General features: G+C 34.8%; 1 protein-coding gene across 4 annotated transcripts in view; it reads right to left on the reverse strand.

Annotated features, from left to right (window-relative positions):
- Window positions 1-12,633, reverse strand: part of LOC592222 (tripartite motif-containing protein 2) — a 64,576-nt gene that overhangs the window by 23,613 nt on the left and 28,330 nt on the right. The window contains exon 1 of one of the 4 annotated variants that reach the window (XM_011670788.2): window positions 373-665. The exons of the other annotated variants lie outside the window; for them this stretch is intronic. The gene's annotated coding sequence lies outside the window, so the exon portion shown is untranslated. Of the gene's footprint in view, window positions 1-372; window positions 666-12,633 lie in introns of those variants that run through there. 4 annotated transcript variants of the gene reach the window in all.

Consider the following 12,633-nt stretch of genomic DNA (forward strand, 5'->3'; position numbering starts at 1 on the left):
AAATTAAAATCAATATTCAAACAAGAATTGCTTTTCTGAGAGACAAGGGCTCTTCAGCTCCGAGTACAGCAGAAAAATTACAATTATCAACTTAGGATCAAAACCAGCCAGAACCAGATGGTGACAAATTGTCACCCCAACATTATAGTCCTATGTTACAGCTGGAAAACCAAAAGATAATAAATGCACTCTCACCAATTTACATATGCCATGTTTAATGTAAGCAACCAATTCTATGTGTAGACAACCACAAACAGCACAGCATACTGGTAACATTATTCATCTTGAATTCACACACTGCACATGTCCATTCCTCTCTGGAAATCAATGTTTACATGTATCGTTGATGAAACCAATTATACGACTACATACCTGGAAACCATGGCTAAAATGGGCTCATAAATGAATCGCTATTTCCCTCTTTCTTCAAGACGCTCCCGTATACAATCTGGTGTACGTAGCCTAACTGAACATGCATGCATGTACCGGCGTCGGTCGGTCACTCTCTCTCTCATGGACAGATGAGTGTGATTTGAGATTCATGAGATGCGGAAGGCAGCTGAGAAAGAGCGTACTCCCATAGAAACACCATCGGATGGTTTGAAGGTACTACTCTACATGTATGCTCCACTCTCTAATTATGTGGGAATAATTCTAATGGCATCTACCATTTCTTCATAGGGGTGGTATCGCGTAGAAGATACGGTGGACTACTTTGGTGTGGAAAAATGTACTGTGAAAGTATGTGATGTGAAAGATGATTTTAACTGACCAACACTCATGTTTGTTCATGTTATGGTTTGAAACTTTGAACATAAGACAGCTGACCTCTAAAATTACAAAAAATTCAGTCATAGGAAGAAAATTCATTTCTATTTATTTAATTCAAAATCAACATGCACGCATATAAGCCTCAGATTTTCAATATTATTCAGCCTAACTTAAAACATACAAATTAAGCTGGAATAATACTAAAGATAATAAATATTATGTTGTATTTAGAATTAGAATACATTTTCAAATGATAATGCAATGGAACAAGGTTTAAAGTAACAATTAAACCAGTAAAATCAATCATTTGTTTTAGCTTAAGCCTTTCTTAAATGTTACATATATATATATCACAAAGTCCAGCCATGTAATTTTTAACATTTTCCCAATTTATGTATCTACCTTAGATACCTGAATTGATTGATGACATTTAGTAAAAGCACGAAAGATTTGTCAAATGCTTCACATCCATTCTATTCCTGTCTGTATACATCTTAATTCTCAAGTCATTGTACTGTGTCGCAATCAATTATTGCTTCATATGATATTATAGTATAAATCAAACAAGAAAATCAAAGTATGCAAGAGAATATCATTAGATCCATCTAAAGGAGTTTGTGCTTTCTATAAAAACTAGCAATTTAATTAAGAATGTAATTACTGTACCACTTAACATCAGGTAATAGACTTTAATTGATGTTCCAAAGGGCATTGTCCCCCTATTTGTAACCTTCTTTACTTTCACTACATACATGTAACATGTTGGCTTCACTGTAACAGTGATATTATTATCTCTCATGAAAGTAGGATCATATTATTCTGAATTATAAGGTATGTAATATCTTCATTTCAGTCATCTCAAGCATACATTAGTCTGCAAGAACAGACTCTTTAACGTGACACCTTACCGCAATTCCTAAAGCCTTGAGCAGAGCCTAGCTCTGTGAGTCTCTGACTGTCTCAAATACTGCTTAAGTACAGAGCCTATGCAGTATGCTGGACCTTAGCCTAGTCTCATAATGCAGACATTGTGATGCCCAGCCACTGACAAGGTTTTGTGATTGTAAACTAGGTACAGTATGCATACTGCAAAAGCATGGAGGCAAGGGTATGGTTAGGAGTCCATAGATAGATGCATAATATTGATCAGTTATTCAGGGACAAAGGGGTCAAAGCAGACAGACTATTGATCTGTTATCACAATTAATCATAACCGTATATGAGCAGCTGTATGTTATGTTCACATAAGCTGGTTTTAATAGCAATGATAACAAACAGCTGCAGGTTGTGTTCATACTCATTTATGTTAATTATAACTGTATGTGTGCAGCTGTAAGCTGTGTTAACATTGAGATTTTATTTAAAAATTGTATAATTATGTGCAGCTATTCACTATGTTAACAAAGATCTGAGGGTATGTTCACATCTGCATGAGATAGTTTCATATCTAAAACATCATTCCAAGGTGGATCTGCACAATAGATGAATTTTGGTCAAATTTGGCTGATGACAAATTAATTTTGCATACTGCATGTACAGCTGTGGCACTGCATGTGAAACAAATGAATAAGTATAATTACTTTCTCTCTTTCTCTCTAGAGTCAGAGAGAATGATCATGCTGTTGTCCATTTTCCTTTTTTGCACTTTCATCTGAATTAATGAGTTATGGTTGAAAGTCTTTCCAAAAACCATTGATGTTATATTGTAATTATGTTTTATAATCTGTATAATTGTGTACATTGTTTGTAACACACCTGTACCAGTGAACAACAAATTCTATCTGTATCTGTCCGTGAGGTACAATCACCAGCATCTGAATTACAAAATTTATGGACCATAAATCAATTCAAATTTAAATTCAAATTAATTAATTTCCAATTTCTATCAAAAATACTTATTTCCTCTGGCCGTGATTCAGTTTTAACACCTCTCTGTAGTAAACAGATGAATTCCCCTCTATTTTGAAATGGAATCTTCCAGGCAGACTTAATGAATTCTGTGTATGACGTAGCGCACCAACCCCTCATCTCTGTCTGTCTACCCTACTCAAGCTATACATGAGCAACGATGATAATGACGTGTGCTGGCTTCACACACCACTATGCATACAGATGCACAGAGTGGGGCCCCATACTACACTACGCTAGAGATGATGAATTCACTCCAAAATGAGTCTACTCTGACACATGATGTGTGAGCGATGTTTACTCAGATAGAAACTCATAATTCATTCACAAAATTGTGAGCAAATTGAAGACTGCGGAGAACTTGTATTGCACCAATATTATCAATTAGTACTATGTAAGCTTTTTTAATGTAATTTTCATCTCTTATTCATAATAATAATGTGATTTTTCCCCACTATATTCTTAAACCTTTGCTATAATAGTATTATGGTAAGATACAAATTAGAGCTAAATCATAGCTTGATTATTAAACCAATATCATTTTCACTACCTTCACAAAGCTATATGCTATCAGAAATAAATGAAGTACAATTCAACTTCTTTCTTTAAATTTGTATTGTTTAATGTAAAATTATTTATTTTATGTTATTACATTTTGATAATATCATATTTCAAAGAGTTTGTATCATTTTATGATACATGGATCCAATTTTATATTTCAAGGCATGTATACGGTTTTGCATAAAAAAGTGAAATAAAAAAAATCACTGATAATTTTGAAATACTGAAGATAACTGAACCTACTATTCATTATTAGCTATTGTAGGTATCATCTTCCTACTATATTGATGAGGTTGCATCGAACAAATCTTTTTTTTTCAGTCATTAAGTAAACTTATACAACAAATATATAGACAGTATACCATGCTGAACATGCAAGTCATATGACCGACCCTACATGTACGTGTATCTGGGAGACTGATTGTTCAGCAGCACATCTCCCTGTGTCATGTATGTTGACTTCTGCCCTCTTGTGGGGGGAGTCAGGTAACTTTTTCATCTCATCGTGTGTGATCACATTCTTTAACATTTATTTCAGGATGTTTCAGCAGACATGCATACATGTACATGTACACATAGAGAAAAATGCACAAATATCATAGATTTTTCAACACAAAAATCATCATCAAATATTATAAAAGTAAATGCCTTTAGGAAAGTCTTGGTATGTAGGGAAAAGATGTGTTTTCTTGATATAATTTTGTCTAGGACACAAAGCATTGTCAATGGCCTTACTTTTCAAACAGAAATCTAATGAATTGGACTGGGACATCTGCTTGATTCTTTTACAAAGATATAAATAATTTAATTTTGTCTCTTAAGAAAATTCTGTTTTCATTACATGAATGAGAATACTTTCTTCACATCATGCTTAGAAAGATTAAAGATTTGATTATTTCAGTAATTAAAATTAAAACGATTCATATCTCTGAGATATGAAACATTCTCATTAAATGGCATTTACCCAACACTTTCCCTTCTAAGAAGAAGCAAACTTTTCATTGCTTGTGATGTTTGAGGACCCTTATTTCTAAGGAGTTCTAAACACAAAATCTTGATCCATGACATTTGGGAGAAATGCACAAGCTTCCCTCGAAACGACAGCATTCCCGGAAGGACTTGAATGCATTATCCTGCAGCCAGACAGGTTACAATAGGCCTGTCTTGACTAGCTTGAGATTGCCATATATCCCGCTATTTCTGATTTGGGAAATTATCCCAAGTTACAAATCGCGTCCTCATCAGCTCGAGATTGCCAAATAGCCCGTTATTTCTGATTTGGGAAATAATCCCGAAGTTACAAATCGCGTCCTTATCAGCTCGAGATTCGACCTCGAAACTTGAAACTCGACCTTGAGAAATTAGCTTGAGATATATTGCTCAGCATTCGCGCATAGTGCGAGTCTTCGGTCTGGTGAAAACACACCAGACGAATAGCTGGATATTTTGCAAACTATCCCAAGATATCTTGAGATGACAATCCTGACCAAATATCCCGCTAAATGCAACTTCGGGCTGATGAAGACGCAAATCAGCTGGATAGCTTGCGATGGGGATAGTTCAAATAGCGGGATATTTGGCAATCTCGAGCTAGTGAAAACAGGCCTGATGGGAATATAGCAATCTGCCTGGGGTTATGTACTCTTTGCATGATTGGATGGAAGCACTGAGCTGAGAACCTGTTCACACTGTACGAAATTTATAGGAAACTCGTATAAAGAAAAGTCATATGAAGAAAACAGTTTTAAAGAGGTAAACTGACATAGCAGCTGGACATTTATCAGCGCGCACTCATGATAAGCCTCGCCAAGTTTTACAATTTTCTTACTATACAATGTTTAGACTAGAAAAAAGTAACTCTTTTTAAACAACGAATTAGGGTTGTCTGAATGGAGGGTGAAGGCACTCATCATCACAACGTCAGACCTGATATGTCAACTCCTGTATCCTAAATTGATGGTTGAAGTTATGAGATGAGAGACAGCCTGAGATTACAGGGTGCCCCGACAACAACATCACAATACACATTGTCATGTTCATAGGACTGGTAAAATATACTCATATTGTATTTGAAAACTGAGAGAGACTTCTCATTACATTTTGAAATGAAAATTTCAATTCAGATTAATGAAAACTTGAAGACCCATGTACAATTACAGGGATATCTTGAAGGAGGTACAAAGTTATTCTTCAGTATGACCTAATAAAAGAGTATATATCTAATTGTACGTACACCTATGTGCACAGTGAACATTAGTGCTGAGCCTGAAGAACAAATTAGGAAATCATTTACTGCGAGCAAGTCGTAGATTCACAATAGCAAAAAGAAATGTTTGAAATTATGAAGATTTTGAGGTACACGTAGATGCTTGGCAAAATAAATCAGAAAAGCATTACAATAAATATGTAATTAAACTATTGAAAATGACAAAACAGAACATTTGAAAGGCAGAATTTCACTCCCAACTTATATGCTAGATGTTCTCACTCTACTCTTAAGTGCCTTGAGCAACTCTAGACTAGAGATGGATATGTTGCGCTTTATAAATATTGTTAATATTTATTTATTACTCTCTCCAGTGAAGGATATATGTACAAATTCACTCTACATGAAGAGCTGTCTGAGCAGTAATGTTCTCTTGAACTCATTTTGATGGGTTGGGTGATGTTATGGAAAGATGAGCCATGATTGAATATTGTAGAGCAAGGCGGCTACTCCATCAGTATTCATAAAGTCATTACTGATATTGATGTAGCACTTTGATGGGGAGGCCTCTAAGATGTGAAGGCATCTATGTTTGTTGGCAAGCCATGAGAGTCAAACTTAAAACAGGGATTACATCTTCATCCTTTTAAATGTTCAAATATTGCTTCTCTTTGCTTATAATTAGAAACCAATTGCATGTATACAAGCAGGAAAGTGGGTGAGGAGTATTGGCATGTACTGCCTAAATTACCTATATGTAGCTCCCTTTTTACTTTCAAGTAATATGATTATTAATTATAACATTTAGGACATATCTCAACTACATGTATTTGTTAAAACAAAGAACACATTAATTTTTTTTTTTTTAATCTTCATAGACAAAATATGTGACCAATATGCCCTTTTAAGATTAAATTCAAATTCATGGAAATTGTACTTTTGTTGACAAAGCTAACATCAGTGACTGACCATTCAAACTGGACATTAATCTATATTATTATTATTATTATTATTATTATTATTATCATTATTATTACTTATACAACGTTTTTCACATAAGGTCCAAAGCACTTATAGTAAATGACAATTACATGAATACATGTAATAAGAAAAACAATCTTACAACTACAAACTTCGAAAAAAGATGTTGATCTTTTCAAGGCCTTTCTGAAAGTAATGACTGATAAAGACTGTCTAATTCTAAGTGGTAGATCATTCCAGTATTTTGAAGCAGAAACAGTTTACAAATGTCCTATCACATTGTTACATAATAACGTCTTGGCTTAATCTTTCTTTTACTGCCATCTAATCTCATTAAACAACAATCATGTATTTGTACAGCCATGTAAATACAACGCAGACACCAGCAAATAGTCGACTAAACACCACTAAGCAAGAAGTATTTAAACGACTCGATTTAAATGGTTCATTGTTTGACAAAATTGACCCTGTATTGAAACTTAGCTCATGTATCAATAAGACAGTTACATACTGAAAAACATGGCAAAGTAAAATCAAGCTGAAGCTCCTTGGTAAGATAGTAGCAAACAAATGAAGGAGTATTCCATTCTAAATTCTATTTGCACTTTGCATAGTCTGGTTACCCATTTAGTTTATCTGTGCTGCAAATGAAACAAAATCGCACATTTTCTTGCTACAGTTAAAAAATGAATATTATTGAGGTAATATTTTAACATGATAATTTGTTCTGTGTTTATGATCCAAGCAAGTATCACTTTAAATAACCTATTGCCTTTGAAAACCCATTTTTATTAGAACCTGCCAATTTCATTCAGCTATAGATAGCATTACATCAAGGAATAGATGATGAATGTGAGAGATATCGTCGCTGTTTTCACGAAGTGACGGTAGTGAAAAAAAAATGCATTCACTTTGCGTTACGATTTTCCTCACTACCGTCACTTCGTGAAAACAAGGACGATATATATATCTTGTCTGGGACAGAACAATGTGATAACAAACACATGTGTAGCCTGAGAGACAGAGAGAGGGGGAGAGAGAAGAACAGAGAAAGAGAGAGGGGGAGAGGGAAGAACAGAGAAAGAGAGAGAGGGGGAGAGAGAAGAAAAGAGAGAGAGAGAGAGAAAGAATAAGAGAAATAGAAAGAGAGAGAGAAAGAAATAAAGAGAGAAAGAAAGAAAGAAAGAAAGAGGGAGAGAGAAGAGAAAGTGCAGAGAGGGAGGGAGAAAAGGAGAGAAAAGGAGAGAAAAGGAGAGGAAAGAGAGAGAGAGAGAGATAGAGAATAGCTTTGGTTGTGTAACTTGAGTCCTGTGAGAATCAAAGATGCGCTTTCACTTGACCTTTTACCTCTCATGACCTTTGAGGTCATTATAGTTATGAAGAGACAATGTCAGAAAGTGTATTGGGAGAGATGACACATAGGAAACACAACCATGGTAGCAATCATGGCGTAGACAGAGGATGCCCTCCGATGCCTCCCCCTTCCCAATTTTTTTACCAAAGTTTGAAGATGTGCAGACTTCCTTGATTACACTATCCTGGAAGATGCACTTACCATTCTTGAGTATTTATTTTTTTCACACTCAATCTTTCTTGAATCCAAACACTGGCTCAGAGAATCGTTTAATGAATAGATACAGAACGGGTTAGTGAGGTCTTTTGATGAGTCAGTGTTGTTTAAGAAAAGTTAAGAAATGTAAAGAGGAGTTCATCAAACATCCCCCACCCGCAAAAAAAAAATCATCAAGTTTCTCAAAATCACATGTTGATTACCCATTGGCAATTAAATGTGAAAGACAAAGTTACAATCCTAACTTTTTGAAATTTTGAATGTGAAAGAAATTATATTATTTTAACTTCTTGTGTTATTCTTTTTTTTTTGATGGGGTTTATTTTTTCAATTGTTCTTTTTTACAAGATGCAGATGAAAAATAAAGACAAGCTATAAAACCAAATGACATGAAGAGTGGGCTTTATAATTGAATAAGAAGTAACAAGAAAAGTTTAAGAAAATAAGATTTTGAAAAGCAAATTGATAAAATATTTTTCTTAAAATGCATGACAAAGAAATTGAAAATCTGTAACTTTTTGAAGTTTTAAAGTTAATTACCACGTACCTCCGTGAATATATATACAAACATAACCCCGACCTCCTTCCACCCAGTGCTAGACTGCCTGGTTATGCCGCATCATAGCAGGGTATAGTGAATCTTCTTCACACCTGTGACAGTTTGACTTCTCAGATTTCAACCAAACAACCCTGTATTACACCATTATCTTCAAGCTTCTATTTCCAAACCATTGTTATTATCATACTTTGTGATTTTAGATCTTGAAATCTGTTGAATGTGGTGTAGGAGAATGCAAGCAGCCTTGAATTTTCCACTTTATTACAATAAAAATCCCAAAATATATCTGTCCGAACATTTCAACACATACTTGACTAAATTAAAGGTAACGGGCCATTTCATATCATCTGGACAATGTAAATTAATATATTTACAAACCTTTACCACAAACTGATTTTCATCACATAAGAAGTTAGTCTGATTGTGCAGACTATACTTGAGAGACTGGCAGGAAACCCTTCTTTCCCAGGGACCTTGGTTTTGTCCTCCTGTAGGGGGTCAAGATCAGGTCACAGTCCCTCTTGATAATTCTATTCTTAGAGCTAATACTAATATGACATTTGAAAAGGTAGTTGAATTATCTGGTCATGCCTTAAAGGTGCAAAACCTATATATTTTTCCTCCTAAATGGCTTGTAATATGGATTCCATTTCAAGATTCTAAACAGACTGAAATGCCTACAGCTCTCTATGAACTATATGTATTTAAGATTTTTTTCCTTCTTTTTATCCTAAAGGGTTTGGTATTCAACCACGAAATAAACTCAATTTACACCAACAACAAAACTTGAATAAAATAACGTTGGGCCTTCACTGAAAACTATTCACACACATGTAAAAATATAGTTATATGTGATGTCATCTACTGTGAAAGCCTGATGGTACCACCTCATTCAATTCTAGAAAAGCAGGGACATGGAAGTGGGACATGGAAGGAAGGCTTGTATTATGTTTATGAGGTCATAGAGTACCGAAGCTGTGACGTCATAAAAATCTATTTTTAGAATTTCTCAATTTTTTCTTCATTTTCCGAAAGAACATCAAAAATAATGTCCAAATGTTGAAAACCAATTGAATATGTTAAATATTGGCTGAGATACGACCATCTGAATAAAGAAACTCCCCATAGGAACTCAGTGTTATATGCTCTGGCTCCTAATGGTTAGGAGCCAGAGCATTATAACACTGAGTTCCCATAGGACATATATTCATTCGGATGGTCATAACTCAGCCAATATTTAACATATTCAATTGGTTTTCTACATTTGGACATTATTTTTGGTGTTCTTTCGGTATATGAAGAAAAAATTGAGAAATTCTAAAAATAGATTTTTGATGACGTCACACTTCACCACTCTATTTCATGCACAATTCAATCATTAAAAAAAAAAAACACAAGTAAATGTACAGTCTTAAGTTGTAAGTGTACATGAATGAAACATAATTTTCTTCACACTCATCAGTCATCACATATCTTTTGAATTAAAACTAAGCAAAAACTAAAGTAGAAATGCACAAGGATGCTATCATTCAATGTTTGTAGAGAACCAGAAGGGTTTTAATCCTGTAATGAATAATAGGAGTTAGAGTCCTTCTGGCACTGATTGGACATAATGATCTTGCACATGTCAAATTGGAAAGCAATAATTCTGTTGAAAATTACTTCCAGCTCTAAACTGAAACTTGAAAATGAAAACGATGTTGGTCGTTGAGTGTGTAGACATTGAACCTTTTTGTGATACAGCACTACTGTCATCCCTTAGTATGTTGATTGTGCTTAGAAGTAATAACACATGGAGGTCTCAGTGTACAAAGTAAATCTCAGTCTCACTTTCCAAATGCTCCAAGGATTTCCTCTTACCCAACACTGAAAGTTAAAGTTGAGTTCTAGTCATGCGATTGCATTGTGAAAGGAACGTTGTGGAATCGATCAGAAAAAGTTGATCATGTAGCATATAAGTTTTGGTGTGTACTGCAAGGTTCTGGAATCATCAAGATGATATGTAATTTGGTCAAGTCTTGGTTAAGTTACAAGCACTGTACACAGAAGGATGTATATGGGACTACAAGAACACGTGGTGTAAAAATCTGTCCTGATTTTTACGATGTTACTTGCCATATTTCGAATATGAAGGCATTTGAAGAGCCATGCTTTTCAGGGAGCATGTTTTATCTGATGTTCTTCCACCCTTGCATCATAACAATGATAACGCTCCCAAATTATTTTTCAACTCTTCCCAGAACTCAACCTTCTCTTTAAAAGAAAAGAGTCCTACGGCCTCACGATCAGATGATTGAATCACACAGTTCAAGTAAACAGGGTTTTGTATATAAAGTATAAGATATATACTGTAGCCATAAATATTTGTCATTCGTATCACTACATCCACAATAATGAATTTGTATGCATGACAATATAGTGTGTCTTTCTACATTATCATAACAATGAAATATGATTCAATCAACTTCATCACAACTTTTCCTCGTAATGAGAACTTACAAATATTTTGACTGAATCAAATCGGAGTATGAGCTTGGATTGCTGTGAATGAGAATTTGTAAACCTTTATTTTGAATAGCAAAATACATTATATGTGATTAATGATGTCTATGTTACCTTTTATACCCCATTACAATGCACTGCCACAACATAGTGATTTCTGCATCAATCTTGTAATGTCGAGGCTAAGAATGCAGACATACCGGTAGGTCTTGAGGGTGGAGTGAGATAGGGACAACAGGAAGTGCCCTAGATAAGCCTTTATTTGGCTTTTGGTGACCCCCCGCCTCCCCCCCCCCACATTCAAATATCCAAGTGTACAGGTAGTACTTATCTTCTCCTTTTCCTATGTTCTTTTATTGTTTAATTGTTGAATGTTTTTTTATATATTGTTTGTTCCTCTGTAATTTGTATATCATGTATTTTTTTTTTTTTTTATATATTTTATTGCATTTTCTTGTTTTATCTTTGAATGTGTAAATCAATACCTTCTGAACCTTCTGAATTTGGAGTCAGCAGGGCGGTAATTCGCATGTCACTAACTTGATTGATATAAATGAAATGTAATGAAATGACAACACAAATGATATGAACAGGCTAAAGGTCAATAAAATGTTATGATTAGGTTTAATGATTATGACCACTGTTAATAGTTAGTCTTATGAGGTAAGCCTGTCTGTTAAGCTCTATTTCCTCTCTTCAGGTCAGTCTTATCAGGGAGGTGAGACCTGGTTTAATCATCTAAATATCCATGTTGTAGAAACCTACTGCTGGACTAGCTGTCTGTCTTCAACACATAGACTACAGTTTTCTGAATCAATTCATGGTGCCTTCAAGAAGCTCGACCAAGGAGAAACATACATGGAATGAACAGCTCATCGCCTGGCTGGCGGTAGGGTGTTAGCTCGAACTTCAGGTAAAAAATGAAGCGTTGAGCAGAAGGGCGTTAGCACTAAATTGCTTCAAACTTTTTTTAAACTGACTTGTGTTGCCATGTTCTACTATAACATTTCTATTAGTCTTTTAACTTTTAAATCAATTTTCAGGACAGAAAGTAGTTAAAATATAAAACAAATCTTTAAATGCGAATAATTCGAAAAGTAGTTTGGAGTCGCTCTCGCGCTGACGCCCTTCTGCCATTTGGCTGACGAGCTATAGTTTACATAAACTCCTACATAAAACAGGACTTAATTCCTAAGAACAAGACAATTCATGTGACAAAATTGTTTCCCGAGAGACCATGTTTTAGATGATATTACTCAAGTTTGTAAATGCTAATATTCAATTCCTCAAACACTTGACTGTAGACATGAACTACCTTGAGGATACTTGCCTTTGACTGAGTCTGAGATGTGATGCTTTTAAGCTTTTTTACTGCATGCTGCAGGATATTATCAATGCATGTAATGGAAGTAGGAGAACTTGATACTCCTGCCCTAGATTTTAGCAGTTCTGCTGTAGGGTAATGATTTCTGTTCCATTTTCTCCTCTCTTCCACATTTTCATCCCATTTTATGCATCTTCCTCACAACATTCTCGACTGTGAATTCATATCCCTTTCGGGGTAACTTATCACAG

The sequence above is a fragment of the Strongylocentrotus purpuratus genome, unplaced genomic scaffold, assembly GCF_000002235.5.
Source record: "Strongylocentrotus purpuratus isolate Spur 01 unplaced genomic scaffold, Spur_5.0 spur5_scaffold_11, whole genome shotgun sequence".
Taxonomy (NCBI): Eukaryota; Metazoa; Echinodermata; class Echinoidea; order Camarodonta; family Strongylocentrotidae; genus Strongylocentrotus; species Strongylocentrotus purpuratus.